Below are 9,113 nucleotides of genomic sequence, written 5' to 3' on the forward strand. Positions count from 1 at the left end.
AAAAAAGCTGAAATGATAACTAGCACAGATTACACACACATTTCCCGATCAGAAGCATTCGGACACATATTAGTGGACAGTGACCTTTCTGCTTCACACTTACTCAAAAAATTTTCGTCAGTCGTCGTCATGCATTTCGGACAAATGCCAGAAGAATGACATCCTTCTCACTATGTTTAGCTACTCACGTAAATTAAGCTTATCCATTGCTGATACTTAAGAAACCGTGACTGTGTATTCAATATGAATACATAAGTTTATACTCACTTAGATATTTGAATCAACTGACTTCCTCGATTTCATTTTGATCTGTGAGTAATTTCAGAGGTTAATTCTTAACGTCTGCTATAAAGTGTATTCTAGGAAAATGAGTTTGTAAACCCATTTCTCCTGCTCGCACGATTACGCTTTTTTTTTTGAATTTTGGAATTTTCTTGTGTGTATTTTATCAGACAACGTCTTTTGCGAATATCTGGCAGTGTTCACATTTGTTACATTTTTGAATTTGCTATTTGATACAATTCGTGTGGAGTTTCCTCCTCTCTAACCACTTTCTCCAGAGCGAAGCTGAAAAGCAAAAGCGACGATCACCATGCCTGACTCTTGTTTTTATCTCAAAGTTACTGGAGAATTAGCCACAGAAACTGAATTTCGATAAAGTGTTTGAACGAAGTATTATTATTGATGTAGATTTGAATTTCGCCCTCTCCAGCAGAGATTGAGCCTTTTCTCCTCAAAATTTCCATTTGGAGGAGAGGAGGAGGAAGTGAGGGATTAGAGGGGAATGCTGGAGGTTTTCCCAGGAGAGGGTAAAAGAGATTCAGAACCGATCTAGCCAGAGGTGACAAAGAAAAGTTGTCCCTCTTTGCAGATGGATAGGGGAGGAGTAGGGGAGGGGGAGGAGTGGATTGAATCTCAGAAGGATGGACTATACCCAGGGATTTACAAATCAACCCCTAGGTTGATATCCGAAGTGCCTAGAACGAACTTTGTTTGTGGGTTTTGGAAACAAACCAAATTCTTACATCCCAAGTTCTTATATTCTGAATAACATCACAGAAAGAAGTTTAGTAGGTTTTCTTATTCATTAGTAGAATTATCTAACAACGCATTTCACTTCTTGAGTTCGACTCAGTCCTGTCAATCCTGAAATACTTGTATCATCATCAAGGAAACATACCGTAAAGTCAGATGGTTTAATGGTCAAAGAATTGTAAAATTAGGCACACTGCCCACTTGTACAGCGAGGCACATTGCCCATAAGTCAAGACTTATTGAGAAAAGAACCGTCAAATAGATTTAATATTGGACATTGTAAATTCGTTCACGTTCTTGCTAACAGACCTAAATTATTGTCTATATCTTTTATCCATTGTAGATGAGGATAATTGCGACTGTGATGAATAAAGGATTTTTGAAATTACCGGTTACTGGTTTCGAACCTCTCGCCGATTCATCATCAGATGATACATATTTATTTATTGATTTATTGTTTTCAGCAGTGTGGGGTCGTGTAGCTGTCCTAACACAAACTCTTCATTATAACTTTAGCTATACTCCTTGGTTTATTTACATTTTGTAAAGCAGGTGTAACGTGTTACCTGTGGCTAAATGTATAAAGAGTAGTAAAGTTATCGTCACTGAAAACAACAACCAACCAACGGATACCAATAGCTGTAGATAACGCAACAAACTCGATCTCATATTGTGAATAATTCTCGCCACACTCAGTGCTTACATGTTTCGTTTATACTTCTTGCCACAGTTACACGACACTCACACTGCAGCAAACAGTAAGTAAATATGTACCATCTGATGGTGAATCGGTAACGGAATGATAAAAATTGAAAAACAAAACAAAAAACAACTGGTTGCAGTAATTTCAAGAAACCTTTACTATATATGCTACACATCACTCAAGTATGGCGGCGATCTTTTGAAATATGGAAGTAAACCCTACAACACTCAAGACTAATAAAAATTTTGTTTTATGGTAACGGGTTTCGGCAAATCTAATTTGCCATTCTCGGATCTTCTGCAAATACACCTCAATAAATCTCCATCACATGTACAATGCCGGCCGCGGTAGTCTAGCGGTTCTAGGCGCGCAGTCCGGAACCGCGCGACTGCTACGGTCGCAGGTTCGAATCCTGCCTCGAACATGGACGTGTGTGATGTCCTTAGGTTAGTTAGGTTTAAGTACTTCTAAGTTCTAGGGGACTGATGACCACAGATGTTAAGTCCCATAGTGCTCAGAACCATTTGAACCATTTTTGAACATGTACAATGTATCGTTTCAGGTTGTAACGCACCATTCCACGGATATGAAGAAAGTGATACATCAGCATGTCAGTAACAAAGCACTGGTTACGTAAAATTTCATGTATGTTATCTCTTCTACACATCCTCATATTCACACAACGAGCGAAAGACATTTCCATGTATCACTTCCTTAATGTTCCTGCAATTAAGTGTTACTATGTATGGTACGTATTGTACGTACGACAGAGGTTTTTTGAGGTGTATTTTGTTACAACACGATGTTGGCAACTTAGATTTGCAGAATTCGGTCCTCGTGAATAAATTTATAGTCGATGATCATGGCAGTTGAAATTTTTAGTTCTGTATTTCATAAACTAAAAATAGAATTTTATGGACTGATCTGCTTCAGTGATTAAGAAGAAACAAAAATATAGTCAGTGACGGAACTATGAAGAGAAGGTAGTGCGTAACGTCTATGGTAGTTCTGCGGTATATTCTAAATTTCAAAAATTTTGTTTTGATCTTACTCTCAGAACTTATCATATGGTTTCCTACGGCGCTAACAATGCGTTATCATAGAATACTGTTCACTTTGAAGAATTATCTATGAAAGTTTCAAAGTAGGCTTTATACCTACGTTTTTATGACAACATTGTTCTATTAATGTTCGCTCGTTGCTCCTTTTTACTAAGTATCCATTTTTAGATCAAGGAGAAAAAGGATTCATTCTTCCACATCATTACCGTTGGAATTCTTGCATCACCGTCTAGTAGTTGACTCAGAAAGTCATATTTCAGCGACTGAAGCGTGGCTACACCGCCAACGGTTGAGGCAGACACCATTATCAACGTTTCCGTAGGTGAAATGAAGCACATGATGATTATATACTCTCTCACAGTATTTTGTTGATAATCTGTATCATGTAAGGTGTTCTATAGACAATGTGTGGATTTCGACCTGTCGACAGACCAAATAATGTATTATCAATATGTGCTCCGATATCCTCGAGATAATGAAGTGTATAATGTCACAGTGCGATTTTATCGTAAGTAATAAGCAGAGAGCTTCGAAACACTTAGGCATTAAGTATGAATTATGGAGAATAAACTGACATTGCGATAGAGCATAATATCGGTGCTGAACCACATTACAGTTTAACGTAGAGGAATTTCTTATAGTTGCATTTTTAAAAAGTACTGAAAAGATTACTTACGTAGAATAACTTCGTAATGCGTACGGAAGATAGAAGTCGTATGCAAAGGAGACTTACAAACAATTCGATTATATTGACATTAAAAAATTCTACGTAATGTGCATCGTTTTGAAATTTTTTTTATTTTACTGTAGTCGCAATGAACACTTTATTTTCTGTTTCTACATTTTCCATACAGCACAACTTGTTGGGTCTCATTGGTCAAAAATTTTTTGAGTTAATTACATGTCTCTGAAGATATTCTGTGTTATTGTATTGCGTTCGTCAGTCTACAAAATGATACCGTGTTGATTAAAATGAAAATGAAATAGTCGTATGGCATTTATTGGCCGGGAAATCCCCTTCGGGGTTCGGCCACCGTATTGCAAGTATTTTTCACTGGCGCCACGTCAGTGACTTGGGTGTCAATGATGATGAAAATGAAGATGAAGGACACACAACACCCAGTCCCCTGCCGGGAATCGAGCCCGGGCCCCCTTGCGTGGTAGGTGGTAACGCTACCGTTGCGCTGCGGAGGTTGAATTACTTTCAGAAATGTTCCAGGGCAATGTACTTGCCCATCTGCATTCAAAATATGCAAGCTACGTAAGCGATTAAAATAAATAGTGAAAGCAAGCCGTTTCACTCGGATGGTTTTCCCTGATTCATGATTCTTCGAGAGAAACAAGTTTTTCTTCACGAAAGTCTTAGCTAAGTATAAGCATTTATCGGAATTAGGTTTTTACTGCGCCCATTGTAGGTCATCCTTGGTTTACCTACGTCCACAACTGCCCCTGAAGTGTCTGATGCCTTCAACTCTCAACGTAGTTGTTGCTGACTCCAGAGTTATCTCGCACTTATTTTGTTCCTAAACGTAAGTAGCTTGTAGTTTGTTTCATATGAAATTCTATATTAGATGACTTTCAGTTCTTTGCTAGAAATCTGGAAATTAAAGTATTAGTGAACGTTTTACTTTACTTACGTCGTAAGAAATTGTCGAGCGTAAAATACTTGGACTACAAGTTTTGTTTACTTTGTAATGAATTTTCGGTTGACACAAAATTTTTCTGTCTGGGCGCCCTTATTACGGATTTTAAAATTAATATCGTAAATAGAGATCTTCAAAGTGTAGCATTAGCGCTACACAATATCGAGGGAACGAACAAGCTGTACTTCCATGGAATAATGACAGAAAAGCCTTCAACACAACTTGAAAACCCTTGTTGAAGTCATTTCGACGTACGCTATGATACAGTAATAAACAAACATGACTCGGTGCTAAATCTTATATAAACAGAGGCCTTGAGAACATCAGTCATAATCACGGCTCGCCATCGGAACTTGCCGGAAGACTGTCCTGGAGATTGGGGGTGTAACGAGCGATCGTTCCCCTCGCACGTACTCCTGAAACTCCCGTCGGAAGGCGTTCCGACATGCAGTAAAGGCGAAATGTTGGCCCGTTACCTGCATACATAATTTTATTCTCCTTTGTCTTCCTCACCTTTGCCGTGCTTTACATGCAATACAGAAACACGACCGTCCGTCTTCTTAAGTATTCATGCTGCTTTATACGTGTAAATGCGATACTTACGAACAGCTGCCCCTTTCTTCACGAGCCTTTCGTTAAACAGTCTACTTGCTGCTAAAAAGCTCAAATATCGTTCCTGTTTCACTTTATCGTCAGTATAATTTTGCAATAAGGCACGCGCTTTGCCGTGTTGTCGGAAGGGTGGGGGAGTGAGGTTGGAGATGGGGGAGGGGGTGGAGCTACACTCACTTGTCAGGGCTCAGATTAGAACCCAGACTGTGATACGAATTTTATGGAACGGGTTTGTTTCCATCACATCGAAACTGAAGTATTTCAGAATTGGCCCAGTCTCTGCATACGAGTCTTCCCAGTTACAAATAGTAACACTGAAAGGTTTGCAGAGCGAAGGGACTCAACTGCTAATATACTGTGCTCGCCTTCTAGAGAGGAGTGGTTTACCGTATATCTTCGACCGACCGATCAGTGGGTGGTTTTACATTGTTTCGTTAGAAGTAGTTCGAGATGCATGCCGGAAATATTCTCAAAAAAATGGCACAACTGACTTCCTTCGCCATCACCGACTACCCCGATCGGTGTGGTTGTTTCTAATCACCTTGGCGTTAACGCGACTTAAAAACTCAATCTTCTTTCCTTCATACCATGTATGTTTATTACCAGACTAGTATGAGCCACTTCTTCACAAATAACCTTAATCAGTTGTAAATTCGACAACTGAAATCAATTTGCGTCTACGATTTTAGTTTCACTTTATTTTTGAAATGAAAAACAAAAGCGCTCGTAATATGAAAGCAGATTTCTGTACGTATCTTTACATTACTCTCAAAACCAAAACCATCGGATCCTCTGCTTTGAAACAAGAAAAAACATGACGCTTTGAAGTTCTTACTGTACGCAAGTAAAGAACAGACCACGAAGAATACGAAATTTTAGCTGCGCAGAACCTCGAAAGCACTCTTATATGCAGAAAAAAGAAAAAAAAACCACAACGGTAAACTTTGTATTGAATTACGCATCTCAGATTACATAATTTTCGTTTCCTGTTGTGCCTATGTACACGTATTAATATCTTTTTTATACTTACGATTCCTACGCGTGGCATACTTTGATAGTAGCGGAATGGTAGTATAACCTTCCTCGAAGAGAGCTCTTTTCTCCAAGAAACCATTTTAAGATCACTTATCTCTATTACACTTTCGAAAGTGCCTTACCTTACTATTAGGAATCTAGCAGCGCCCCTCTTATTTCACTCGATGTCTGTCAGGTCTATTTGATATGCACTCCATACGCTAGTGCAATTGATCACTGAATTAACAAAACTATGAAATACACAGCACATAATGCATTTTTAGATACAATTAATAAATTGTTTCATATTTCACAAACATAAAGAGCAGTGGTGATATAAAAACTTAGATGAAGTAACTTCTTGCTACAGAAAAACAGGTATAGTCTCCAGAGAGTAAGTTACTCATGCCGTCCCTCGCTAAGACAACAGTGCCACAAGAGTGTAGAACTGCCAGGAGTACATATTAAGGATTTCCTGCAGACAAAACCCTAATGTGAGAAACTTTGATGACGGTGACTGGGAAGTGAGGCCATCGACCTCGACCACAGAAAAGATCGTTCTGTGTCCAGGCAATCTTCAAGGGAGCGCAGGGGACGAGATTTTACAAAGATTTACGTTCGCACAGTTGTTGCCGAGCGGCTCCGTTACGAAGGAGAGGATTTACTTCGTCGAGCTACTGAATGGTTGGCGGAACGTACCGAACGTTGTTTACACGGAGTTAAAAACCGGTATTACGTATCTGTGTCGCTTTGAACTGTAGTGCAGTATTCAATAAAAGTTACTTGGCCGGTCGTAATAATGCCAAACTTACTTCCTGAAGTCCTCTTGTGACTAGAATTTTACGTAGAAACATTCGAGTCTGTGAAATATTTGGGCTTTAATGAACTTCGAAACTTGGTGACAATGTAGAAGTGCGACAGGAAATCTTAGATTGCTAAAGAATGCGATTCAGTAACCTTTCAATCTGGAAACGTCCGTTCTAATTGATCCACGCATACGAGACACAAGCACTTGTACAGGCTATCTTTACGACCTGGACGCAAATAAAACGACGTATAGATGATAATGAGAGGAATGTTACATGAAAGTTCCCACAACCATACATTTGCTGACCTTCTGATGCATCTACATCTCTTCTGGTAAACGTTCCGACTATTAAAGTAAATTTCTTTCTCGTTATCTTATGGCTCATTCTGCATCGTTCTGCAGACGTAGTAAACTTGTGTTGCTGCATTGCGAATCTGTATGTAGTAAAATTGAAATGACTTGCTACATATCACCATGAAATAATGTAGGCGAGTCCTTAAATATACTGATCATCACAGTTAAACAGCCACTTTTTCGAAACCCTGTAACTCTCTCCCATTCCGACACAAAAGTTCGAAATTAGGCTCAAAGTTGTAACTACCTGCCTATGTATGGTGCAAAAGCGTGGAAGCTGTGACGTCACCCTCGTGCTCGGTGACGCATCAGAGAGAAAGGCGCCGACCCACGGGAAAAAAAGGGCCTAATCTCAGAAGTTTGTATGTAAGTTTTAAGGTCACACTGGCACCAAGTTTAAACAACATTCTGGCCAATGCCACCGTGGGCTCGTCAGACGATAGGCAGGTCGTTATAACCCAACTTACCCACATTTAAGATCTTCGTTTGGCGCTTCTGCGACGGAGGTGAGAAACGCGACACCCGGTTTTGAAATCACGCGGATTTCTTACACTTACCTGCCACCCAGAATCGACACGAAAAGGCATCATGGGGTGGTATGAAACTACCCCTTTCCTTGGGGCATTGACTACCACAGGTTCCGCGACCGGAAACGGCAGTTCGTTGTGCAATGATCAACAGGACGAAACCACACATTTGTTCTGCTGAAGAGGAAGATTGTAGGCACCATTGGAACGAATTTAGAACTTCTACATCAGAATGAAAGGGAATTATTAGGTTTCATAAAGGTAATCCTTTCTTGCGCAATGTAGTTTGTTAAACACACCAGTTCGCATTCTCCTTTGCCATCACCTGAGAAACTTGCAAAAATTCTTACAACGTCATAGGACGTCTTGGCAGTCTTAACTCTTCCCATAGCCCTTTCACCTCTCTTCATCTTCTGTGATAAATGAAACTGAAGCGGTTGTATACACGTAAATACTCAAGAGAGCTTTTAAAATATAGCAAAATAAGTCAAGAGAAAAAATTGTAAACATTGCTGAAAATCTTGAAAATAGAAGGGTCAGTGATGTCGAAGGCTGGATAAATGTAATACGATTGGCTGTTTGGCTAACGCTGTCTTTTTTTTTAGGTAGGAGAAACATAAAATTCACACGTGAAATGGTTACAATGTAAAGATTTCATGGCGCTGCTTCGTCCAAACGTTATCCGCAAATTTCACGAAAAGATTCAGTAATAAACCAAGCGAAAAGCCATATCTTTAGAAACACCGCACGTCCCCCCATTTTTCTGTCTGTCTCTCACTTCAGACGTCAATCACAGAATGAATCGTTTGTCACTCGAAGAAAAATGTAGAGGATTTTAATCTACAAGTTATCTATAATTAGTGCAGCCGACGTAAATGTACATGCAGAAAAATTACCCCGCACAGTGACCAAACATGTACTTGGAGGTTACTAGAGAGAACAAGCGCAATTCGCTATAATAGATCTCTACAAAACAAAAATTCACATCCTACATCTGAACTATATTTACGTACGTCCTTTACGGTTTTCAGCTGATGCAGGGTGTGTCGGCACGGACCAAATAAGAAGGTATATGTAATTAATGTGTGAGTGTCAAAATCTGCGAAAGTACTATTTCTCTAGCTCTGCTTTTGCTTCCTATATGTAATTCCACACTCGTCTCAATTATATGCAGGCACAATACTTCTTTTCGTAAGTAATAATATTATATTGCGCAAGACTTCAATTTACCGCAGGTAATAAATTAATTGCGTTTTTACACGTTTCAGAATAAACTGGGATAAGTTTACCAACACAATAGGAAGATAATGTAAATGATGTTACAAGCGATTCCAGTGATTATATATTTTCAAGCAG

This window comes from Schistocerca nitens, chromosome 2 (assembly GCF_023898315.1).
Source record: "Schistocerca nitens isolate TAMUIC-IGC-003100 chromosome 2, iqSchNite1.1, whole genome shotgun sequence".
Taxonomy (NCBI): Eukaryota; Metazoa; Arthropoda; class Insecta; order Orthoptera; family Acrididae; genus Schistocerca; species Schistocerca nitens.